Source organism: Amblyraja radiata, chromosome 3, assembly GCF_010909765.2.
Source record: "Amblyraja radiata isolate CabotCenter1 chromosome 3, sAmbRad1.1.pri, whole genome shotgun sequence".
NCBI classification, from domain to species: Eukaryota; Metazoa; Chordata; class Chondrichthyes; order Rajiformes; family Rajidae; genus Amblyraja; species Amblyraja radiata.
Window position 1 is genome coordinate 99,139,457 of NC_045958.1, and position 27,522 is coordinate 99,166,978.

The following is a 27,522-nucleotide window of genomic DNA, read 5'->3' on the forward strand; positions in this document are numbered from 1 at the left end:
AAACATCACCTATCCATGTACTCCAGATATGTTGCCTGACCTGCTGAGTCACCCCAGCATCTTGTGTCCTCTTTTGTGAGATTGAGGTCTTCTGTATCAATAGTTTGTCAAGAGCCAATGGTCACAAAGAGTAAATTCTAGAAAGCTACCAATGGCCACACCACTTTCACGCAACTGTTTCCATAGAGAAGGTCAATTTGATAGTAAAACTGTACCAATGTCCGTATTAACACACTGCAAGTGTGGTGTTAGGATGAAGTATTCCCATATATTTTTACAGGCTACCTAAGTTACTCCAGCACTTTGCATCTATCTTCAGTTTAAACTAGCACATCTGCAGTTCCTTCCTACACATTTAGACTGGTACATAGATACAACAGGTATGGAGGGATATGGCCAAAATGCAGGCAGGTGGGACGAGTGTAGTCGGCGTGGGCAAGTTGGGCCGATGGGCACGTATCAATTCTGTATGACTCTATGACTCGCCATAACTTTATTTCAAGGCCAGTGCTCAAGGTTACAGCCATCACAAAATTAGTTCGAAGGGAGATGTACCATCCCTGAAATAGAGATTGAATGGTTACTATTTATATATGCTTGCCGAGAAAACATTTTTTCCAGAATAGCCAATTCTATCATATCAAAAGCTATTTTGAAAATAATATGTTTACAATCAAACTAAAATTAGATTTAGCATCTTCTGTGCTATTCCTTTCAATTTAACTTACTCCCTGATAAGATCGTCTTTTAAATTTGCTGTTGCACAAATTGATCTTTGCATTTCTGGATGCCATCCAATTCTCCAGCATCATTATTATTGATTTAATATGGGTTGCAGCATTGGATTCATCATCTGCATGCACAATATTTATACAACATTACCATCCGCATACTCAATGATGAACACTGAAAGCAAGATGAGGCAAAAGATTCAAACTGCATCGTTTGGATACCTAACTAAATTTGCCTTAACATTTTGGTTATTTATTATTAATGGTTAATGTTTTAAGTCAATCTTAACTGTCACTGTACGTCATAATGCCACTTGTGGGTGGAGCACCAAGGCAAATTCCTTGTATGTGAATACTTGGCCAATAAACTTATTCAGTTATTCATTCAAAATGTAACTTTAACTAAATGCTTGATCCAAGCTTTATTTACTTTGTTGCTAAAAGTTATGATTTCCTATTGTTAGTTCTTATGGTTGTTTATTCATTCGTGAAATTGATTATTTTATAGAATCACAGAACAGGAAATTGATTGGAGTGAAGGACTTTGTCTGAGTTAATTGCATTGAGCTAGCAATCTAGTAATGGCTTCTTCTCAGTGTGAACCTCACATCCATGACTCTGTGCCACCGAGGCCGAGTGCTCTTGTCGAAACATGAAACTGCAAGTGCTGGTTGATACACTAAAAGACACAAAGTGCTGGAGTAACTCAGCAGGACAGCCAGCATCTCTGGAGAACATGGATAGGTGACATTTTGGGTTGAGACCGATCCTCAGACCATGTGTTACTCAATGGGAATACCAATATTAAATGTTTTAAATGATAAAATGGCACGGTGGCACAGCGGTAGAGTTGCTGCCTCACAGCACTTGCAGCGACAGAGACCCGGGTTCGATCCTGACTGTGGGCACTGTCTGTACGGAGTTTGTATGTTCTCCTCGTGGCCCCGTGGGTTTACGAGATTTTCGGTTTCCTCCCACACGCCAAAGACGTTTGTAGTTGAATTGGCTTGTTGTAAATGTAAATTGGCCCTAGTGTGTGTAGGATAGTGTTAATTTGCGGTGATCACTGGTCGGCGCGGGCTGAGGGGCCTGTTTTCATGCTGTATCTCTAAACTAAACTAAACTATAAATTTAAAACAGCACACTGCAGATGCACCAATCCATGTCCTCCAAAGATGCTGCCTAACCTACTGTTAATCCAGTACTTTGTGTCCTTGAGTAAATGCTCTTATTTGTTTCACTAACACTTGATTTTGTGAGTTTATTGGGTGACTTACCTGAAGGATCTGTTAAACTCAAGATTACTTGAGTTCATTGGGCTTTGATGCTATATATATCTTGCCTGTCATCTCAGCGTTTGCAAGATGGAGTTTGATAGTTTCAAGCGATGAAACCCTGCTCTTTCCTTATTTTGTCAAACGTCCCTCAATGTACTAGAAAACAATAAAATAGGCCACTCAGCCCCTCCAATCGAACCCAGCATTCAGCAGTCATGGCTGATCTGCCCCTGGTTCATTGTTCATAAGTTCATCAGTCTTCGGAGCAGAAGTTGACCATTTGGCCAATCAGGTCTATTCAATCATGACTGATTGATCTTTCCCTCTCAACTTCATTCTCGTGCCTATTCCCCATAGCCCCTAAAACCCTTACTAGACCATGGAGTAACTCAACAAGTCAGGCAGCATCTCTGGAGAACATGGATGGGTGCATCATATACAGCGTTGTATGATGCTGCAATTTACAATGAGAGTTTGTACAGTAGATTAAAAAGTGTCTGTTTTCAGCACTTGACCAGTAAATGTCCATGCGACAATCTGCCCATCTGGAATGTAGCTGATGTCCATTAAACAAGTTCAATTTAATTAAAAAAAGATGCATTTAATCGCCTACATTACAATTCAATTAAATTATTCAACGATGAACAGATCTTTCAAAGTCATGTTTAAAAATTACCCTAGGCTTGCTAAATCGACAAAACTGGATAGTTCTGAATACAGATTCTATGGTGTAGGAAGAAACTGCAGATGCTGGCTTACATCGAAGATATACACAAAATGTGGGAGTTACCCAGTGGGACAGGCAGCATGTCTGGAGAGAAGGAATGGGTGATGTTTCGGGTCGAGACCCTTCTTCAGATTGAGAGTCAATGGAGGTCTATGGTACAACTTCAGAGTTGCAGAAATGGACAGTTTCAACAGCGTACTGTTAATTCATCAGGCCTGTTGATGTGTAAACAGCTCCAATTATTAGTCTGTGAGGATATTAAAGATCCTTAGTGAGAGCATCACATATGTGCTGCCATGAATGAACTTCTGTAGCATAATGCTGAGTTGGTTTAGTAGGTGTGTTCATAATAAGTCCTCCTTGTCTGTGTAATAGTCTGACTACACCATGTGCAATCAGCCTGTAATGCCTACATGCGTGCAATCTACGTGCAAAATGATTTGTTTACAGAATGCGCAGTCTGCCTGCATCATGGAGATGCAATGAACTGCAGGTGCAGGAATCTTCAGTAATACACAAAGTGCTGGAGTAACTCAGCAGATCAGGCAGCATCTGTGGAGGAAATGGTGGACAGTCTGAAGAAGGGTCCTGACCAGAAATGTGGCCTATCCATTCCTTTCATAGGCGCTCCTGATCTGCTGAGTTACTCCAGCAATTTGCGCTGTACTGCCTGGTTCTAGGGGCGGCACGCTGGTGCAGCAGAAGAGCACCTTACAGCACCAGAGACGCGGGTTCGATCCTGACTACTGGCGTTGTCTGCATAGAGTTTGTACGTTCTCCCCATGACCTGCGTGGGTTTTCTCTGAGATTTCTGTTTTCCTCCCACACTCCAAAGACATAGGTTAATTGGCTTGGTATAAATGTAAAACTGTCCCTAGTGTGTGGCGTAGAGTTAATGTGCGGAGATCGCTGGTCGGTGTGGACCTGGTGGGTGTATCTCTAAACTAAAACTAAATTAAACTAATGGTTTCCCTGCACCATACGTAGTCTGCCTGTGTAATGGTTTGGCTGGGTAATTATTGGAAGATGAAACAATACTTGCAGTATTCCAGTATGGTGCGAAATCCTGGTTAGCATGTTTTCTGTTGCTGAAGATATCATTGTGAGATTTTCATTAACTTACAACCATATACCTCAAAAATATCATCCCTCAACCTCCTGCACTCCAGAGAAAAGAGACCCAGCCTATACGCTATCTTTTACCTCAAATACTTTAGACTTGGAAACATCCAAGTAAATCCTTTTTGTACCCTTTACTTTAGAGATACAGCTCAGAAACAGGCACTTTGGCCCACCACGTCCACGCCGTCCAACAATTACCCTGTTCACTAGCACTATCCCACACACTGGGGACAATTTACAATTTACAGAAGCCAATTAACCTACAAACCTGTATGTCTTTGAAGTATGGGAGGAAACCGGACCTTCCGGGGAAAACCCACGCAATCACGGGGAGAACGTATAACTCCATACAGACAGAACCTGCAGTCAGGATCAAACTCGGGTCTCTGGATCTGTAAGGCAGCAACCCCACTACTGCGCCACCGTGCCGCCCATCATCCATTCTCATGCCACTCCTTATTATTGATGTCTTCTAGTCAGAAGCAAAGAGATTGGCATAAAATGGTGGCATTGCCTATTATATTCACATGCCATGTATTGATACATTTAAAAAAAATCAAGGTGCTCAATAATATTGCAACAAAACATGAAAGTCTACTTTGTGTTTCACTTTCCAATTACACCTAATCCCAGTGTTAATTTTTCTGCTAAAACCAATTTGCAGTAATCATGACAAATATCTTTTTTCTTCTATAACAAAATTACACAAACCTGCCTTCATCTGAACCGAGAAAAAAAGATGAGTAAAACCATTCTGTCACTTCAGCTTACAAAAATCGGAGCATTTCACAGAAAAAAAATTGGATCTAAATATGTTAAAAGCACGTCTTGAGTTGTGGCGGTAACTGTTTGCAGTGGAAAATAGCTCAGCAGCTTCAGCATGAAAGATTACACGCAGGGTTGGGAGTGAAAGGGAAGTGAAATGGCTTAACAGCATTGTAGATCTGTGATACTAACATCCTTCCAAAGCTTGGATGTGAATCTGGACATGATCATTACTGATGCAGCACATCAACAAAAAAACTGGAAGCATTCCATCTTAGCCACGCTGGGAATTAGATAGTTCAGCTTTGTCGGCAACACAGATCTTACAAGGAGATATGGACTTGAGTCGGTAGTAGTCATCATAAATCATCTCTGTAATGCTTTCTTTTGGTCACAATACTTGGACAGAATGTTTATGTAAACCGTGCCCTGAAGAGTTGAACCTAGGGCAGGCATATATATCAATTTGTTCAGGAGTAGAAAGTGCCCAATGTTATTCTTGGTTAACTTGATGTACATCAGATCAGTAACTATCCAGTGGGCACTTTGCCTGTAATTAAACCACACAATGTGGACATGGATGATTAAGGCTTGGGACCTTTGCTGCAGTATGTGGATGTAATAGCTTGCTTGATCTATTACCAGTCAATATACCTCCAGCCACCCACATTATCAAGGATGAGTCGCACCACGGTCGCTCCCTTTTCTCTTCTTTCCCACCAGGCAAGAGGTATAGAAGTGTGAAAATGCTGTTAATGTTTAGTGTTTTATGTGTCATTCCTAACTGTCACTGTATATCATGTTGTCATTTGCGGGCAGAGCACCAAGGCAAATTATTTGTATGTGAATACATGGCCAGTAAACTTATTCATTCATTCAGGAACAGTTTCTTCCCAGCTGTTATCAGGCAACTGGTGGCACAGCGCTCGAGTTGCTGCCTTACAACACCAGAGACCCGGGTTCAATCTTGACAAAGGGAGCTGTCTATATTGAGTTTGTACATTCTCCCCGTGACCGCATGGGTTTTCCCCGGGTGCTCCGGTTTCCTCTCACATTCCAAAGACGTGCAGGTTTGTAGGCCAATTGGCTTCGGTAAAGATTTCAAAATGTGCTTAGTGTGTAGGATAGTGCTAGCGTACGGGGATCGCTGGTCTGTGCGGACTTGGTAGACCAAAGGGCCCGTTTCCACGTTGTATCTCTAAACTAAACTGAACCATCCTATCAACAACTATACAGCGGTCCTGAGTTGCTACCTGCCTCCTTAGGACTATCTTCAATCAAACTTTCTTGGACTTTATCTTGAACTAAACGTTATTCACTTTATTGTGGCGCCTCTCAAAACACGACTTCGTGCTTCATTCTGAGACCCACGCACTACATTATTCCCTTTATTATGTATCTGTACATTGTGAATCGCTCGATTGTAATCAGGTATTGTCTTTCCTTCTGACTGGTTAGTACGCAACAAAAGCTTTTCACTGTACCTCGGTACACGTGACAATAAACTATATTAAAACTAAATCTATACTCCCGACAATGTGGTAGAGAGTATTGCCATGCAGCTATATTCTCACATTAGTCATGAATACTGGAAAAAAATGGGGGAGAAAGAGCAACTACAACTTCTGTATTTAGTGAAACTGTGGCGGTCCCTGGGGGTTAGACCACTCCTTGGGTCATCCCCCTCGGCTCTTGAGGGACAGTGAGGATTGTCTGGCCACGGGGTTTTCCCGAGGGCTGCTCCCGGGTGTTCTGTGTGTTTGCCATGATTGATTAAACTACTCTGAACCTGCCTGGCATCTGGTCTTTTCCTGACCTCATCCAGGCCACTACAAAATGATTAAAATGACAACTTTTGATTTAAAAGTAACTCATTAGCCGACTGTCGAGAGAAAAATATCTAAAGTTAAATGTAGATTTTGGCAGAGACTCGTGTGGAGTATCACACGAGTGAAACTGAAGTGATGGAGGTCTCATGACTCTGCCTGGGGTTGTCACCATGCGTCTTCATTGGGTGACAATGGCAATATGGAGGGAAGGTGGCTCTTTAGAGCGCCATGTGTACACGCCTACGTAACACCACACACCAGGGAGCATGATGTTCCGGACAAAATAAAGACCAATTGCTTCCCCAGTGTTACACACTTTATTCAATATGCTCCATCATATTAGTATGAGTTGTACCCCGGCCACTCCTTCTCCCGCCCTCTCCCATCAGGCAAGAGATGCAGAAGTGTGAAAACGCACACCTCCGGATTCAAGGACGGTTTCTTCACAGCTGTTATCAGGCAACTGAACCATCCTCTCACCAACTAGAGAGCGGCCTTGAGCTACTCTGTGGAGACCCTCGGACTAACTTTATTCTGACTTTACTTGACTTTACCTTGCTCTAATTGTTATTCACATTATTCCATTTATCATATATCTGTACATGGTGAATGACTTGATTGTAATCATGTATTATCTTTCCGCTGACTGGTTAGCACACAACAAAAGCTTTTCACTGTACCTCGGTACACTTAACAATAAACTCAACTAAACTAAACTATTATATCTTTCCTCTCTCATCTTAAAACTATATATGGATTGGCACACAGATAGGAATGGTTTAAAGGGACTTGGGGCAAAAGTGGGTAAATGGTGGTGGCTTAGATGGAGCATCTTGGATATACCGTGTAACCCTGGGTAGTGTTTTGAAATTTGTGGATAAAACATAGGGGCGCATAGTCTTTCTTCCCAGGGTTGGGGAATCTCGGCGGCAGCGGCGGCGATGGAACCTAAATGGCGGCAGTGGAGCCTCAGCGGTGGCGGTAGGGCCTCACGGCTGACAGAGCCATGTGGTGGCAAGGGTGAAGCCTCACAGGTTGGTAAAGGCCACTGTGTGAGGGAAGAACAATGGAGGAGTCGGCATACTTTGTAACATTATCAGCGTCATTTATATGGTGACTCTTTGTATACCTTGGGTATGGAAGCAAACAATTTCACTGTGACTTGTCACATGTGACACTATTCCATTCCATTCCATCTAAAACTCCCGAGTTATACGTTTTATCCAAGACACTCCATCTAAGCCAGTAACATTTGCCCAATTTGACCCATCTCTATATTACGAAAACTCTCATCTTGTTTGTTTGTTCGTTTGTTTGCCCGGTTGTATTTGCACAAAAATGGTACACAATAGCACTACAATTTGTGGCCCACCTTACTCACCATTGTCCTGTGATGTAAATTAAACAAGTTTAGTTCAGATTGATAGTATATTTTACGTTCTTGATGTTTATGAGAGAAGTGAGGGAGGGAGTGGGTGAGGAGAAAAGGACAGGGGAAGAGGGAAGGTGAAGAGCGGGGGAGGAATGCTGGGGGATGAGGGGGAATGGAGGAGGATAGGGATAGGAAGAGGGATGGTGAGGCGCAGTTGGGGAAGGGTTGCAGTGATGGTGAGGCGCAGTTTGGGGAGGGTTGCCATGACTCGCATCACAACAGGGATCTCTGGCATCACAACGGGAATCCCTCATCCGCGCCTGCGCAGTTCGGGGCTATGGGTGCCATTTAGTCTTGTATCCCTCTAAACCTGCCCTATCTGTGTGCCTGTCCTAACCATTTTTAAATGTTATTATTGTTGCTGCCTCAACTACTTCACATGGCAGATCCTTCAATGTTACCATCCACTGTATAAACAGGTTTGAAAAGGTTTTTATTATATCCATCCTTTCTAACCTTGAAACCTGTGACTCATATCTGACTCATCAACCTGGGAACAAAGATTATGTTCCCCAGGTTTACACACTTTATTCAATATTGTGCAAAACACAAAGCATTGGAGGAATTCAGCGAGTCAGGCAGCATCTGGGTACAGAATGGCCAAGTGTCTCCATTAACCGATATGTTTGCAAGTGACAGAAATGTTGAATTGGTTAAGATGCGAAGATTGATCACTGAGAAGGCTTTTGAAAAACACACAATTAAAAAATAAATATTGAATGTTATTACAAGGACATAGCATGAATCCTGGGCTCCAAAGAAAGATCTTAGTCAGTCTCACTGGTGCACAGTCAACATATAATAATAATAATGGATGGGATTTATATAGCTCCTTTCTAATACTCAAGGCACATATCTGGACCCAGCCTCTGTGAGAGGATTGGATCAATGTCCACACTCTAGAAATTGCCACATAACGGAAGCGTCCACGTCGCGGAGCTGGAAACTGGAAATATCCTGAGCTAATTCTGCTACCACCATCATCTATTGCAAGAAGTGATGGCTCCCACTGATTGTCGCTGGAAGCTTGCGTCCTTTTCAGGACGGACGATGACAGTGATGTCAACATTTGAAACATGGAAGATGGACACGAAGGAAGAAGACTCTAGAAATGTGATTGGAAACCATCATATTTTTTGGTGATCACAAAGAAAATATAATCATCAATAATAAATGAAGACCATCTCTGAGTTCCATGGTTTAGTTTAGTTTAGTTTGGAGATACAGTGTGTAAACAGGCTCTTCGGCCCACTCAGTCCGCACCGACCAGTGATCCCTACACACTAACACTATCCGACATATACTAGGGAAAATGTATACATTCATACCAAAACCAATTAACCTACAAATCTGTACGTCTTTGGCGTGTGGAGGGAAACCAAATAATTCTGAGAAAGCCCATTGCAGGTCATGGGGAGAATGTACAAACTCCTCACAGACAAGCGTCTATCATCAGGATCGAACCTGGGTCTCTGGCAGCTGTAAGGCAGTAGCCCTACCGCTGTGCCACCATGCAGCCCCAAATCATGGGTTTCCATGATTTTCCCTGTGGGAACTGTATGTTTAACGCAGCGATGAACGGCCATGCCTCGACTAGACATTGATGGCCAGTGATGCAGGTTTATACTGAAAATAGACGCAAAATGCAGGAGTAACTCAGCGGGTCAGGCAGCATCTCTGGAGAGAAGGAATGGGTGATGTTTCAGGTCCAGATGGAAGAAGGGTCTGAACCTGAAACATCAGCCATTTCTTCTCTCCTGAGATGCTGCCTGTCCCACTGAGTTAATCCAGAATTTTGTGTATATCGAAGGTCTTTGAGTGCAATTAATCTACAATGCTTGAGAAATGGGCATATTTTAGAGATTGACACATCATGAGTTAACTCAATACCTGTTACATCCTTTTCCAGCTGATGAATAATTTCTGGGCCACAGCTCATAATGAAACAGATATTATTGGAGACCACTATCCAAGCTCAAGGACACAATTAATTGGTTCTTTTTGTGGCTTGTTTCTGGTAAAAAAACAAAAACCATTTGAACTTATCTAAAGTGATTGCAATCTTTAACTTTACTGGAATTCAAGGCTGACATTCATAATTTATTTCTCACTAAATGGATTTTCAATCGAACTTGAAATCTAAATCAATTCAAACAACTGCTGATGTAATATTTGTTGGAATCTGAATTTTGCTTTAGTTTGGACGATACAGCCACCTGTTCAATTTGAAAGTTTCTAGTTAAACAAGTGTTTTTTTAAAAGAGTTCTAATTTGTCCGTGTAGCAATTAGTAGTGCCTTAGATTCTGAGCCAATGTGACATAGTGCAGCCCAGAGGTGTAGCGTTAGAGTTGCTGCCTTACAGCGCCTCACAACCAGGTACAATCCTGAACATGGATGCTGTCTGCACAGACTTTGTATGTTCTCCCTGTGACCTGCGTGGGATTTCTCCGGGTGCTCTGGTTTCCTCCCACACGCCAAAGACGTGCAGGTTTGTAGGTTAATTGGCTTTGATAAAAAAGTTGCAAACTGTCCCTGGTGTGTAGGATAGTGCTGGTGTACTAGGGTGATCGTTGGTCGGCACAGACTCGGTGAGCCGAAGGGCCTGTTTCCGTGCTGCATCTATGATGTCTCCAAATTCTAAAGACATGTGTTTGTAGGTTTTAAAAGTATTAGTCTGTTTTAAAAGTATGTGTTGGAGGTTTATTTAGTTTTTCTATGTGGGGAGGGGGGTAGGGTAAGGGGGAAACCGTTTCCCAGTCACTTCCTGGCGAGGATGCGACTATTCTCCGAGTCGCGTGCTCGCCCCCCTCCTCGCGGCCTACCAACTGGATTGGCGCAGCCTTTCCTGCCGGGGACTGGCCAAAGCTTCAGCAGCAGTGCAGCACTGGATTCACTGCGGAGCAGGGCAATGCCTTACCTGGATCGTCATTTGAAGCTCCGGAGTGTTGGGCCTGCAGCTTCAACATCGCGGAGCTATGGTTTGTAGAGCTTCCAGCGTGGGCGGCACTGACTTCAACATCGTGGAGTCCTGGGACCTTTTGCCGAGGGCCGCCAGCATGAATCTCCGCCCAACGCGGCCTGTGGACTTCGGGAGTCGCGAACTCCGGTAAGAAACGGCCGATTCAGATGTCCAAGCCACTGAGGTTGTTCTCCCGTTCCGACATCAGGATTCCATCATCCCGGCCTGAACATCGGGCCACCCATAGCGGCAACAGCGAGGGTTTCGGGAGCCCCCTGACCACGGGTGAACAACAGAGGGCAACAGAGGAGGATGACAGAACTTTGGTGCCTTCCCTCACAGTGGGAAACTTTGATTCTGCTGTGTGGGGATGTCTATGTTAAAGACTATCATGTTCTGTGCTCTTTATTATTCGTATGGCTGTATGGTGACCACACATTTCATTGTACCAATTGGTGCATGTGACAAATAAATGTCTCTTGTCTTTGAAAGGTACTGCAGATGCTGGCTTAAACTGAAGAAAGACACAAAATGCTGGAAGAGCTCAGCAGGACGGGCAGCATCTCTGGAGAGAAGGAATGGTTGACGTTTCGGGTCTGGACCCTTCTTCAGACTGAAAAGTATTATTCTGTTTTAAAATATGTTTTGGAGGTTTCTTTCGTATTTCTATGTGGGGGAAGGGGGTAGGGTAAGGGTTGGCGCAGCCTTTCCTGCCGGGGACTGGCCAAAGCTTCAACAGCGGGGCAGCACAGGATTCACTGTGGAGCAGCGGAGCCTTCTTCAGACTGAAGAAGGGTCTCGACACGGAATGTCACCAATTCCTTCTCTCCAGAGATGCTGCCCATACCGCTGGGTTCCTCCAGCATTTTGTGTCTATATAAAGACTGTATGACCAAATTTAGCTTTAATTCAATTTACAAGTTTGCAGGAAACACACTGTTGCCCCGTGAACAATGAAGTCTAAAGTCTGACGAGTCATAGAGCACTGAAGAAGGCCTTTTGGGCCAACTCATCCATTGCGATCAAGATGCTTTACCTAAGCTAGTCGCATTAGCCCACTTTTGACCCATAATCTCTCTAAACCTTTCCTATCTGTGTGTCATTCCCAATGAATGTAAATGGTATTATTGTACGTGCCCCAACTAATTCATCCAGCACCTCGTTCCACGTAACCACCACCCTCTGTATGAAAAGGTTGCTCCTCTCTCTGCTTAAACCTATAAGGGCTTTTCCCACTTGGCGATATTTTTGGCGACTGCTGGCATCATTGACTGATGATTCAGGTCACCGAAAAAGTTGCAGCGTGACGCGGCGTGAGGCGGCGTAATGATGTATTGACGTATGTTGTTTCTTCAAGTGTCGCCAATTTTTTTTTGTTGCCGCTGGATTTTGAAATGTTCAAAATCTTTTGGCGACCCTGATATGACGCCGGCAGTCACCGAAAAAAAATCGGCAAGTGGGACAGGCCCTCATACTCTCTAGTTTTTGATTCCTTAATCCTGGGAGGGAAAAGGACTAGGTGTAGCAATGTAACAACATTTTGATATTTAAAAAATCAGATAAAGCATAAAAATAAGTTTAATTTGTCACCTAATTCACTTTCATATCTTCAGTATTAAAAAGGTTATGGCCATTTTCATATTCGGAAATTTTTCTTGTTCTCTATTGCTTTTCCATTGACTTAACACAAAAGCTGAGATCGTGGACAGTCAAATGGCCATAACTTTCTTAAATATTAAGAGAACTAAATGAAATTTTCAGTTATTATAGATTGAAGCATTCTGAAACAAATATGAAACAATCTTACTTGGATTACTTGAAATTAAAGCATATAATTAGTTAGTTACCTAATTGTAGCCAATTACAAAATTCAATTACTAAACATCTATCAATTTCTTAAGAATAGATTAACATTTTTAAATAGCCCAAGTGTCCAAATAACATTCACACAAGAATTCACAATATAACATAATTTTTAAATCTCATTGTCATGGATTTATAGGCCAAATGGAAGGAATTTAATGTTTAATACCTGTAAATTAGTGGCCATTTAAATCATCTTGCGGGTGGGTTTTTCTGGAACGCGACCATTTGAAACGTTGCAGTTTGCAGTGATTTAGACACCCATATCTGCATGAAAAACACTGCCGGTTGGTATGGGAACTAAATCACCATTTCGCAACTTAAAATGTGAACTAAAGTTATCTTAAGGACCACTTTTATACATATAAATAAACCACTTTCTTTTACCTGTCACCTACCTGAAATCCGTCCCCGTTGTCGGTGTTGATGGCTTTAGTAGCTGATTTTAAAATGACTCCAGCGCTGAACGAGTCAGGCGATTTACAAAAAAGAATAGACAGAACGACCTCGGAACGATTCTTCAGCAAAAGCTTGCACTCCAACCAAATATAATCCAGGACATGGTAGGAAAAAAAACGCGTTTTAACCCCGCCCCCCCCCCCCCTCAAAGGCGCCAAAATCGCGCACACTGCCAGTGGCAGAATTGCAGCGCCGCTGAAGTTAAGTATTGTAACATACCTACTATTGAACACATTTTCATTGGCAAATTCAAGGGCAAGGGTTCAATGTCCCCTTCACGAACTTGAGATCAAAAACACCTAGACTCCTACTACAGTGGAATACTGAGGAAACGCCACTAATCTGGATGTGTCTTTGGAAGTGCACTGATAAATAATGGGAAATTGACATTAAGTTTCCCCAATCTGTTGTTAGTTGTAAAGCGCCTTTTTCAGTTGCTGGAATGTAAGTCGTCAAGTCAATTTTATTTCTATAGCACATTTAGAAAACAACTCTCGTTGACCAAAGTGCTTTACATTGGTGGATGTACTAATGTTATACAACAGTGGTTCATAGATTAAGTGCATACATAAATACATACATATAGCCCTTCCTCAGAGGACATCAAGAAAGGCTTGCGATTAAAGATGAGTTAGGGTTAAACAGACCAGGTCAGCTAAAATGTAGTTGTCAGCTAAATTAGCTGAACCCCATTTCAAACCCTGCTTAGGAAAACAAGTAGATGTTTTCGAAGAATGTTCGGGCTTATTCAAAGGGACCGGTACATCATGAGGCCACCTGCGAGGACAATGAGATAAGCTTTGCTTTGCCAGAGACATCCGAGACTAGCTCGGTAGCCCTGATAGGACACACAACTCATGCCATCATAGTGCCAAGGAGGATAGCTGGCTTGACACATAATCACCCGTTGTTCTTAGAGATAACATTATTTTATAAATACATGCTTCTACCATGAGAGCACGAGCTTCATCTTCGGGGAGAGAAAAGAGATTCACCAAGGAGAGGGAGAGAGAGTGAGGGAGAGCTTAGACCGTGGTGTGTGTCGGTGCCAGCCAATGCAGACAGGAGACTCGAATACACAGAAGAGTTTTTAAAAAAAAAAAAATTTTAATTGATTTATTTGATAGTATTTCTGTGTTTTACTTGTGTTTACTTTAATAAATGGTCTTTAGTGCTCTTCACCATGTGTTTCCTCCATTCTGTGATCTGAATCCTTGAATCCTGCATATATTTTGTACAGATGCATATTCAAATTGAGTGTGTGTCTGTCCCATAAAATAAGATGTTGAAGAACCTTTTACCTAGGGGGTACAGATTTATGTTAATTGACCTCTGAATATTGCCCCTAATATGTAGGGAGTGGATGCGAAAGTGGGGTAACGTAGAACTAATATGTAAGGTGATCAAAAGTCAGTATGGATATGCTAGTCCAAAGAGCCTGTATCTATGCTGAATCTTTCAATCAGGCGCAATTAACCCTAGCGACTTGGGAACATAGTCAGCATGGGCAATTGGGGCTGAATGACCTGTTTCCGAGCTGTATAGCTAGCTCTGTGCTCTTAATAATATTTCTCAGTCAGGATTACTAAGAATAACATGTTATATGCTCATAATCACATTGCTATTTATGGAGATATTAAATGATAGGAGCAGAATGAGACCATTTGGCCCATCACGTCTACTCCGCCATTCAATCATGGCTGACCTATCTCTCCCTCCTAACCCGATTCTCCTGCCTTCTCCCCATAACCCCTGCCACCTGTACAAATCAAGAATCTATCTTTCTCTGCCTTAAAAATATCCACTGATGGCCTCCACAGCCTTCTGTGCCAACCAATTCCACAGATTCACCACCCTCTGACTAAATATATTTCTCCACATCTCTTTCCTAAAATAACATCCTTTAATTCTGAGACTATGACCTCTAGTCCTAGACTCTGCCACTAGTGGAAACTATTGTGAAGATTTTGTTTTCGACATGCGCTCTCTTTATCCTGATTCCGAATTCACGATTAATTACTGATGAAATCCCTGAACCTTTACCCTTGACTGTGGTGACAGTTGTTTCTCACCCAGGTCACGGCTTTATTGAACCCTTCACTGAAAAAAAAAGGGAGATTGACTTACTAGTTCTCCCAATCTGTTGTTAGTGGTAATGTTGCCTTTAAAAACATCAATTTCAAAGCAATAACTCCACTTGGCGAAAGACATACTAATAAAACGCAGCCTTTCCATTTAACATTAATACTCAGGCTTCTTGTAAAACCACCAGCTATTCAGTGACCCATAAAAACATAGAAGTATTATTGTGTGTGATGTTAATAGATCGTATTCAGCAAGACATGATCAAAAGTATATTAAAGGGAAGAAAAAGGCCTGATCTCTCAAAATATCGTTTTATTAGCCTTGCATTACTGTATGTGTGCCCTTGTTGTATTTATTCAATAGTCAAGATTCAACTGTTTTATCGTCAAAGGTTCCAGATAGAACAATGAGATTCTTAAGGACCTGTTCCACTTACGCAACTTTTTCGGCGATTGCCTACACCCGTCATAGGTCGTTGAAAATTTTCAACATGTTGAAAATTCAGCGGTGACCAGAAAGATGCTACGACTCTTTGGGTGACTAGGAGACTACTCACGACCATATAGGCGACATCCTGGCGACCTATGACGGCTGCTGATAGTTGCTGAAAAAGTCGCGAAAATGGGACAGGCCCTTTAGTTGCAGCAGCACATCAGAATATGTAGACATAGTTCACTGTAAATAATAGAATAAATGAGAACAAAAATCAGTGTGTGTATGCAGACACATACGCACACATAAAAAACTAACAACAATAGTGCAATAATAACAATAATAGTCTATGTAGTGTCTATTCAGAGCTTATTGGTGGATGTAGTGTTTAATAGCCTAATGGCTGTAGGGAAGAAGCAGGCCCTTTGGCCCACCAAGTCCGCACCTACCAGCAATCCCCGCACATTATCACTCAATTATGATTATCCATGTCGATAATGGAATTATGTATTTTTAAGCTTTATGCCCGTCCCACTTATGCCCCTGTCCCATTTAGGAAACCTGAACGGAAACCTCTGGAGACTTTGCGCCCCACCCAAGGTTTCCGTGCAGTTCCCGGAGGTTCCTGGAGGTTTTTGTCGTTGCTTATTATATGTTGGCCTAGTAATTTCTAGTGGACCTATACCTGAGAAAAAAGACATAAAGTGCTGGAGTAACTCAGCAGGTCAGGCAATAACCCTGGCGAAGATGGATAAGCGATAGTTTGAAAATGTCATCTATCTGTGTTCTCCAGGGATGTTGCCTAACCCACTGAGTTACTCCAGCACATTGTGTCTTTTTTCGTTAACTATCATCTGCAAGTGTTCTAGTAACAGCGTGTCAAGGAACATCTGTGTAGGGGATGGACTGGCAGCGTTTCGAGTCAGGAACCTTTTCCAGACATTTAGTCAGGGGTAAAAACATGGAAAAGAGAGATGTAGGTGGGACAGAGTCTGACGTGTGATCATGTGTTAGAATGAACAGCAGATGCTGTTTTAAACCAAAAATAGGCAGAAAAAAGCTGGAGTAACTCAGCGGGACAGACAGCATCTCTGGAGTAATCTGGAGTAAGGTTGGGTCTGAAGAAGTATCTCGACCAGATACATCACTTATTCCATCTCTCCAGAGATGCTGCCTGACCCACTGAATTACTCCAGTTTTATGAGCCAATCCTGACAAGTGATAGGTGGATACAGGTGAGTAGGGAGTGGAGTAATCCAATCCAATCCAACTTTATTTGTTAAGCACTTTAAGACAACCAATGTTGACCAAAGTGCTGTACAGAAGAAAAAACAAGACATCATAAACAGACAACATAACAGAACATAACATAACAGCTCACATAAGGCGCATAAATCACATATGAAATACAACAATAAATCAAAAGACATAAAACATGAGTAAAAATAATAGCCATGCAATAAGCAATCAAAATAAGAAACCAATCAAGCAAATAAAGTCGACATCTTACTGTGTATCAAAGGCCACGGAGAAGAGATGCGTTTTAAGAAGAGATTTAAAAACAGACAGAGAAGAGGCCTGTTTAATGTGGAGAGGCAGATCGTTCCATAATTTGGGTGCCGACACAGCAGTAAGTGACAAAGTCCAGAGGTGAAAAGAAGATGAAAGGCTGGCAAATAAGAGGAGTGTCAGAAGAGGAGTGACATGTAAAGCCAGAGGGATATATATAGGTGGAAGGGTACAGAGGGGAGGGGAGAGAGGAGGGGTAAAAGGGAAATTAAGGAGGAGGTGCACATCCTTACCCCCGACTATTCCTCCCTCCACCAGCGTCACCCTGCTCATTTCCCTTCCTTCAAACACTCATCTCCCAATCTCAAGCCCCTCATTTTCCAATTCTGTTGCTTAATTAGCCACTGTATATTGCCGCTCATGCGATAGATTCTGCAGAGAGTTGCTGGAAATGTGGGGAGCGTGAACTGGAATGAATGTAGGATTGGTGTACTGTAAATTAGTGTTTGATGCTCAGAGGGGATTTGATGGGCCGAAGGGCCTGTTTCCCCACACCGAGTTTCTCTACGACACTCTTTGACTTTTCCAGGTTCCTTGCACAAAGAGCAAAGTGGAAAGGTCAGGAGGAGTTGATGCTTGAAGTAACGGGCGATTTTTTTAGACTGGTGCTTGTGCACCACGAGGCCAGTCAAAGCTGACCTGTCAAGCGTTACTTTGGTACATTTTACTCTATGTTATACTCCTTCTGAGTAATCTAACAAGATTACTTGGAAGGAAGAGAATCTAACAAGATTACTCAGAAACTTGATTACCAGTAACTCAATGTGTCTTAATTACAGAATGAAACTCAGAAAGACTTAATTAGATCACAAACATAATGAGATGATTGTCCAGAAGTTTAAATCTGTTAACGTGTAGGAATGAACTGGTTTAAACCAAAGATAGACACAAAATGCCGGAGTAACTCAGCAGGACAGGCGGCATCTCTGGAGAGAAGGAATGGGTGACGTTTCGGGTCGAGACCCTTCTTCAGACCCTTCTAAACTCATTAACAATAGATTCAAATTCCTGTTACAATGACGGGTGCAGGCATAATTAGAGAAATCCTTGTTAGGGCTTTGTCTGTGCTTTCCTGTCACCACCATATTAGCACAGCCCACATCCCTATTTACTAATTATTAGACCTCATTACTGTTTACCCTACAACACATGCAGTTTTTATTCACAAGAATGGAAATTGTGACCAGCTTCTGCATGTGACTGCCAATGCATTCGCCTTTGTTGGATTCTGTATGTTTCTATGTGGTGTGATAGTTGGCTGACCTACACTTTCTGAAGAGCTGGAACACCAGCTTGGATGTGAAGAGGACGTTTCAACTTATGGGAGAGTCTAGGACTAGAGGTCATAGCCTCAAAATTAATGGATGTGCTTTGAAGAAGGAGATGAGGGGACATCTCTTTAATCAGAGGGTGGTGAATCTGAGGAATGCTTTGCCACAGAAGGCTGTGGAGGCCAAGTCGGTGGATATTTTTCTGGCAGCGATAGATTCTTGATTAGTACGGGTGTCAGAGGTTATGGGGAGAAGGCAGGAGAATGGGGTTAGAAGGGAGATAGATCAGCCATGATTGAGGAGCAGAGTAGACTTGATGGGCCGAATGGCCTAATTCTACTCTTATTCCTTATGAGCTTATGACCAATAGGTGCCGGGTAACTCTCCCTGTAACATGAGAAGTTCTATATCCTCTCCATCATCCATAAACAGTGCTAGGTTCTGAGTTTAGTTTAAATACAGCCTGAAACTGGCCCTTCGGCCCACTGACCTGTGATCTCTGCACATTCACACTGCCCGCCACACACTGGGCACTATTGTCACATTTATACCAAGTGAATTTACCTACTAACCTGCACCTCTTTGGGGTGTGGGAGGAAACCGAAAATTGCGGAGAAAACTCACTCGGGTCATGGGGAGAACGTACAAACTCTGTACAGAAAGCATCCATAATCAGGATCGAACCTGGGTCTCTGGCGCTGTAAGGCAACAAAACTACCACTGCGTCACTGTGCCACCGAGTTGATTATTAACACTCTTAGAACCAGTGACATAGTCTGTTCTTCCTCTGCCTCTCGCTCTGGTGTCCTTGATAGGTGTATGAGGAGTTGGTGATGTGCAGGTCTCTCCGAAGACCTTGCAAAATTAAAGACCAAAAATGAGCATGGATGTATGTACCCTGTGTGAGATTCTTGGTTAAAGTGTAAATTGTCCCATGTGTGTGTAGGATAGTGTTAATGTGTGGGGATCGCTGGTCGGCGTGGACTCAGTGAGTCGAAGGGCCTGTTTCTGTACTGTATCTCTAAACTAAACTCTCGCCCTGGCGACCCAGCTGGGGTTGAACAGGCCCCGACATGCGTCCAAGCAGCAACCGCCCATGGATTAGCCATCTAAACTAAACCAAACCATAAAATGTATTTGCGTAACAATGTTAGAAATTACTCAAAATGAAAAATTCTGTATACTGATCAAAATATGTTTACATCAACAATTTTAATGGCTTGTGCAGCACTATTTTTCATGTCTTTCCAGACCTTTGAATGATCCACCCATCTGCTAGTCTAACCTCCCTCACCAGTATCCACATATCACTTGTCAGACTTTGTTCCGCCCCCAGGCCTTTCCAGCTTTCTTCCCCCTGCCACAATCAGTCGGAAAAAGGGTCTTGACCGAAAACATCACCGATCCATTCCCTCCACAGATTTAGTTTAATTTAGTTTGGAGATACAGCGCAGACACAGGCCCTCCGGCCCACCGTATCCGCAACGACCAGCGATCCCTGTACACCAGCGCTACCCTACGCTTACTAGGAACAATTTACAATATTTTCTGTTGCAAATTAACCGACAAACCTGTACGTCCCTGAAATGTGGGAGGAAACTGGAGAACCTGGGGGGGGGGGAAGCACGTGGCCACGTACAAACACCATACAGACAGCGCCCGTAGAGAGGATAGAACCCGGGTCTCTGGCGCTGTAATGCACTACTCTACCGCTGCTTCACCGTGCCTGTTGCCTAACACCTGAATTACTCCGGCACTTTGCGTTTTGCTGAAGATTCCAGCACCTGCAGTTCCTTGCATCTCCTTTGAATGTTCCTACAGGTTGAGATGTGAAGAGAAACCTGAGGAACTTTGGAAAAGTAAAGTTTAATTATTGCCATGAGATTGTCCACCAGCCACATCTACTGCACATAATGAGTGCCAGGCAATATCATCAATCTGCTTGGGGAATAGTATTAGAATTTTGCATTGAAACAGCGGTTTACAAATAACATGAGCACTATTTCAGCTTGGCAGGTACCAAAATGGATGATTCAACTTCATCTCTATTTTGAACATGCTGTTCTCCATAGTTCAACAGTTCAATGACATGTTCAGCGGAGCCAGCTGCACTGAACCTCCCTCTGTGGGCTTATTACAGTGCACAACTAAAACAGAGAAATAATTGCAATTCGCTGTGAATACCCATTGAGGATACAGGGAAATCAATCATCATGTACACTGTTTATACGATAAAAAGTAAATAACCACAACAACCAGGACTATGCCCGCACATGTGCAGGAAGGAACTGCAGATGCTGGTTTAAACCCAAGATAGACACAAAAAGCTGGAGTAACTCAGCGGGACAGGCAGCATCTCTGGAGAGAATGAATGGGTGACGTTTCAGGTCGAGACCCTTCTGCAGACATTTCATTGTCACCTTCTCCTATCTAACAATGATCTATTCTACATTTTCCTTGATCTGCAACCCCTTTGATGTCTCAATTTCACACCTTACACTTCCTTATCTCCGTGTCGGAGAGAGAGAGTGAAAGCAAGGGTTACTTGAAGTTAGACTAATCAATATTCATACCGTGGGGATGTAAGCTGCACAAGCGAAATATGAGGTGCTGTTCCTCCAATTAGCTCTGGGCCTCATTCTGACAATGGAGGAGGCCCAGGACGGAAAGGTTAGTGTGGGAATGGGAGGGGGAGTTAAAGTGTTTGGCAATCAGGAGCTCAAGTAGGCTTATGCGGACTGAGCGGAGGTGTTCAACAAAACGATCGCCGAACCTGCGCTTGGTCTCGACGATATACAGGAGTTGTGGAGGGATTGGTTTAATGCGGAAGCCGGAAATTGTGGAGATGGGAATATGTGATTAATGGTGGGATCCCGTTGGAGGTGATGGAAATGTCGGAGGATAATGCGTTGGATGTGGAGGCTGGTGGAGTGAAAGGTAAGGACCAGTGGAAAGCTCTCCTTGTTGCTTCTGTGGGGATGAAATACCATGGCCTTTGTTAAGGCCCCTGAAATCATCCCTCTTGCCTCTCTCAATAACCTGGGATGGATCCCATTAGGTCCTTGGTACATTGTCCACCTTAAAATGATCCTTACGGTTCTAATTTTACTTCTGTTAAGCAACTACTTTTGTTTGCATTGCATATCATGGATCCTGTTTCACTGCATTGCATTATAACAAATGATCCATTGAAAAGGGTATCTGATAGAAATTGTCACACCTAACTGAACAAATGACTTGTGCAATGACCATAACAGCGTCTAAAACTCATCTAGCATCTTGCCGAAGATAATCCCACCAATAATGTTTTGATTGGAGTGAGCCTTGCTCGTTGGGTTCAACAGAATAACACAATTTGATCTCCATCATTTTAAAAATCACACCACACTCGGCAATTTAAGCATTTGTAAGCATGGATTCACATTTCCCTGGTGTTAAAAGGCTGGTGAGTAGTCTTAAATTATTTAATTAAAATGTCATATTCAGTAAGAATAAGATTGTTTATTAGTAATTATGCTAATTTTATGTCCCTAAGTACATTGCAAGATTGCTTCATTGTGCTTGCTTGCAAATTATGCCAACAATTACCTGTTTCTTATCAATCTTATCGCAAGTGATATAATGCGTAAAGTTCTTCAGAATATGACTGGAATATCTGTTAATGCAAAAGAGTGTTAATCAGAACAGATGATCACAGAAAATGTGCTGCAGAATTAAACTGTGAAATTATTAGACGCACTTCACTTAGGGCCAAAGTCCGTAATTCCACACAAAGTGGAAATGGCACCTTGCAGCCTAGTTTCCATTCACAACTCTCAAAACATCTCGCTTAAGAAGGAACTGCAGATGCTGGAAAATCAAAGTTCGACAAAAATGCTGGAGAAACTCAGCAGGTGAGGCAGCATCTATGGAGCGAAGGAAATTGGCAACGTTTCGTTTCTGTCTGAAGAAGGGTTTCGACCAGAAACATTGCCTATTTCCTTCGTTCCATAGATGCTGCCTCACCCGCTGAGTTTCTCCAGCACTTTTGTCTACCTCTGAAGACATCTCTTTTTTTTTTTACTGTAACGGATTTCAAAATCATGAAGCAAGCAGCATCTGGTAAGGTTTTGCCATGTTGCGTAAAGAATACTACGTGTCATTTTAGTTTAATTTAGAGATACAACGTGGAAACAATAGACAAAAGACAATAGATGCAGGAGTAGGCCATTTGGTCCTGATCCTCCACAATCAGTACCCCGTTGCTGTCTTCACCCCATATCCCCTGACTCCACTATTTCTAAGAGCCCTATCTAACTCTCTTGAAAGCATCCAGCGAACCTGCCTCCACCGTCGGGTCTTGGTGAGACCACACCTGGAGTATTGCGTACAGTTTTGGTCTCCAAATCTGAGGAAGGACATTATTGCCATAGAGGGAGTGCAGAGAAGGTTCACCAGACTGATTCCTGGGATGTCAGGACTTTCATATGAAGAAAGACTGGATAGACTCAGCTTATACTCGCTAGAATTTAGGAAATTGAGGGGGGATCTTATAGAAACTTACAAAATTCATAAGGGGTTGGACAGGCTAGATGCAGGAAGATTGTTCCCGATGTTGGGGAAGTCCAGGACAAGGGGTCACAGCTTAAGGATAAGGGGGAAATCCTTTAAGACCGAGATGAGAAAAACATTTTTCACACATAGAGTGGTGAATCTCTGGAACTCTCTGCCAGAGGGTAGTTGAGGCCAGTTCATTGGCTATATTTAAGAGGGAGTTAGATGTGGCCCTTGTGGCTAAAGGGATCAGGGGGTATGGAGAGAAGGCAGGTACGGGATACTGAATTGGATGATCAGCCATGATCATATTGTATGGCGGTGCAGGCTCGAAGGGCCGAATGGCCTACTCCTGCACCTATTTCCTATGTATCTAAGTATCTACGTTGTACTTCTTCGCTTTAATTTTTATACTGTCCCTGACGTCCCTTATCAGCCATGGTCGTCCCTTTCTCCCCTTGGAATCTTCCTTCCTCCTTGGAATGAACTGATCCTGCACCTTCTGTATTATTCCTAGAAACACCTGCCATTTTTGTCCCATTGTCATCCCTGCTAGTGTATCTTTCCAAGTCAACTTTGACCAGCTCCTCCCTCACGGCCCCATAGTCTCCTTTATTCAACTGCAACACTGACACCTCCGATCTACTCTTCTCCCTCTCCAATTGTAGATGAAACCAGACCATGTTATGGTCACTGCCTCCTAATGGCTCATTAACCTCGAGATCCTTTATCAAATGCGGTTCATTACAAAACACTAAATCCAGAATTGCCTTTACCCTGGTAGGCTCCAATACAAGCTGTTCAAAGAATCCATCACAAAGGCACTCTACAAAGTCCCTTTCTTGGGGTCCAGTACCAACCTGATTTTCCCAATCTACCTGCATGTTGAAATCTCCCATAACAACCACAGCATTACTTTTACTACATGCCAATTTAAACTCCTGATTTAACTTGCGCCCTATGTCCAGGCTACTGTTTGGGGGCCTGTAGATTAGTCCCTTTAGGGACTTTTTGCCCTTACAATTCCTTAGTTCTATCCATACTGACTCCACATCTCCTGTTTCAATGTCACCCCTTGGAAGGGACTGAATTTCATTCCTCACCAACAGTACAACCCCACTCCCTCTGCCCACCTGTCTGTCTTTTCGATAGGAGGTATACCCTTGAATATTCAGTTCCCAGCCCTGGCCCTCTTGCAGCCATGTATCAGTAATTCCCACAGCATCATACTTGCCAGTTTCTAACTGAGCCTCAATCTCATCCACTTTATTCCTTATACTTTGCGCATTCATATACAGCACTTTGACCTCCGTATTCACTTCCCCCCTCGCAATTGGCCCTGACCTTACTCTGCTGTCCAATCTCAAGCTTTCCTTCCCATTAATTCAAGAATCTTTTGTAATTTTTCCTGTAGCCACTTCCCCTTCAACTCCATCTTTATACTCCCAATTTGTCAATCCCTCCCCCCCCCATGCTTTAGTTTAAACCCACGCATGTAGTCCCAGCAAACCTGCCTGCCAGAATGTCGGTCCCCCTCCAGTTAAGGTGTACGTCCCATTTGTACAGGTCACCCCTACCCCAGATGAGATCCCAGTGGTCTATAATTCTAAATCCTGTCTCCCTGCACCAGTTCCTCAGTCACACATTCAGATCCCCTATCTCCCTGTTCCTGTCCTCACTAGCACGTGGTACTGGAAGCAATCCAGAGATAACCACCCTAGAAGTCCAGCATTTCAGTCTTCTTCCCAACTCTCTGAAGTCATGTTGGAGAACCTCCTTCCTCTTTTTCCCGATGTCGTTTGTGCCGACATGCACAACTACTGCCGGCTGTTCACCTTCTCTCTCGGGGACATTCCAAATTTGGCTCGTGACATCATGAACCCTGGCACCAGGGAGGCAACAGACCATCCTCGCATCTCGTCTGCCGCCACAGAATCTCCTGTCCACTCTTCAGACAAAGGAGTCACCCACCACTAGGGGGCTCTGCCCGATGTTGGTCTCACTGGTCCCGCCCCATCTCCAGGATTGGAGCCACCGACGTGTCCACCACTCGGACTGGAAACATTGTCTCCCCGGACAGTTCCCAAGAGGGCGTACCCGTTTTCATTAGGCACAGCCACCTGGGTCTTCTGCACTCCACAAATTCCACCCTTTCTCTCTGTCACACACCTTGGTTCTTCCTGTATCCTCGGCGTGACTACCTCACTGTAGGTCCTGTCCAGGAAACTCTCATTTTCCCGGAGGGGCCTGAGGTCATCCAGCTGCTTCTCCAGTGCCCCAACACGGTCCTTTAGGAGCTGAAGCTGGATGCACTTGCCACAGTTGTAGCAGCCAGAGGCTCCTTCCGTGTCCCTGGGCTCCCACATTCTGCAAGATCACACTGTCTCATCTGTTCCAACATGTGTTCACCACATTCCGTCCTCTCACACTTCTCTCCTAAACCAAGCAATTCCCTCACAAGGCCGCTCCCTCACTGCCGCTCCCTAAGAGCCGTCTTGCTTATATTGACTGATAAATTGGCTAATTTACCAATTTTCCAATTTACAAACCAAATTCCTCAGTTTTAAACTGTTTTCCCATTCTGACTCACTTCTAACTCTCCTCCCACTTGGGCTAGAGTCAATCAGTGCTTTCTCCTGCTTCTCTTTGTTGCTGTTGCTTCAAAATCCACGGGAGCTCTGAGTTAACAGGCCCTTCGGCCCACTGAGTCTGCACAGAGCAGCGATCCCTGTACATTAACCCTCTCCTACACACACTGGGGACAATTTTACACTTTACACCAAGCCGATTAACTTACAAACTTGTAAGTCTTTGGAGTGTGGGAGGAAACCGAAGACCTCGGAGAAAACTCATGCAGTCATGGGGAGAACGTACAAACTCCATAAAGACAGTACTCACAATCGGCATCGAACCCGGGTCTCTGGCGCTACAAGCGCTGGAATGCAGCAACTCTACTGTTGCGTCATCGTACCGCTCATGGAGACAAAACCACACAAGCATGCATCCTATCTCACACAAGAGTGAAGCCACATGAAACGAGATTGGGGTTTTAATACATTAACTCAAGGGTGGCACAAATGACCGGTCACATTCCTGTTCTTTTATACATTGTCATGAATTCAGCATGGCTGAAATACTCTTGGAATACTTCTGGCTTAATCATAATAAGTTCATACATTCATAAATGATAGGAGCAGAATTAGGCTGTTTGGCCCATCAAGTCTACTTCATTCAATTTTGGCTGATCTATCTTTCCCTCTCAACCCCATTCTCCTGCCTTCTCCCCATAACCCGTGGCACCCGTACTAATGGGATGGGCAATATCGCAGTGATAGAAATAAATAATATTTAAATGGTATCAAAAATAGTATTTAATATTCTAAGATGTTGGACATGCGTGTTTTTTTTCTGCAAGTCTTTAATCTTCCTCTTCCTGTTAATCCTGTGAGAAACTCAGTCTGCAGCCTCAGCAGGGTGCTCAGATTTCTGCTCTGATGTTGACGTATGTGAAGATTCTGCTAATATTGCTCAGCCGACAACAGCACTAGAGTCAAGAGTGTTTAAGTATTATTATGTACTGGAAAAAGAGTAATGAAATTCTTACTTGCAGTTTAGAGATACAGAGTGGAAACAGGCACTTCGGCCCACTGAGTCCGCGCCGACCAGCAATCCATGCACATTAACAATGTAAATAGCTCGTTCTAAGCTCCCCCCCCCCCAGTCTAATTTCAGTCAATAAGATACTGAGTGAAGCACTTGTGCATCTAAACTTTATTTTGGAAAAACACAATAACAGTTCCCCACTACTATACCTAACCACGCGGGTTTGATCCTTGTATCTGCTTGGCCAAGCCCTCCTAGCCTTGTGCAAGCAGAGACACTCCAGAAGGTCACGCAGTCCTAAGCGTTCGCCCAGAAGATCGACATCGAACCTCGTGGGAGCGGCCTTTTATAGGTCCCCAAACCTTGAGGGGCTGAACCACATAGGGGTGGTCTCTATACAGTCCAATAACAGATATCGATTAACACAGTACATGATAGACATTCCCCTAACCCAACAATACAGTGACTAATACAATGTATCTGACAAAGTTTCCAGATGCAAGTTAACAGAGATGAATTATGCAACATGTGCCTGGATATTCAAGAAACCCAGACAAGGCTCAACACTTAACCCAATCAACATCTAGCAAAGTAAAGCTTTGCAAAAATATTTACAATGTGTATGTCTGGTTTGCATTCACCCAATCCGTTTCATGCAAATTACACCTAATTGTCAGAATCTGCAGATGTTCCATTCTTTCCCTGTAACTCTTATCTAGGCTCTAGACAAGCTGGCACCATTCTACACCTTGTCCCATTTCTGCAGAAGGCACATTTAGATTGACGAAGTAATTAACATTTCTTCCTTTTATCATATATGATAAACCATCATTTATGATAACCAAGTGATCAGATAATCAGATA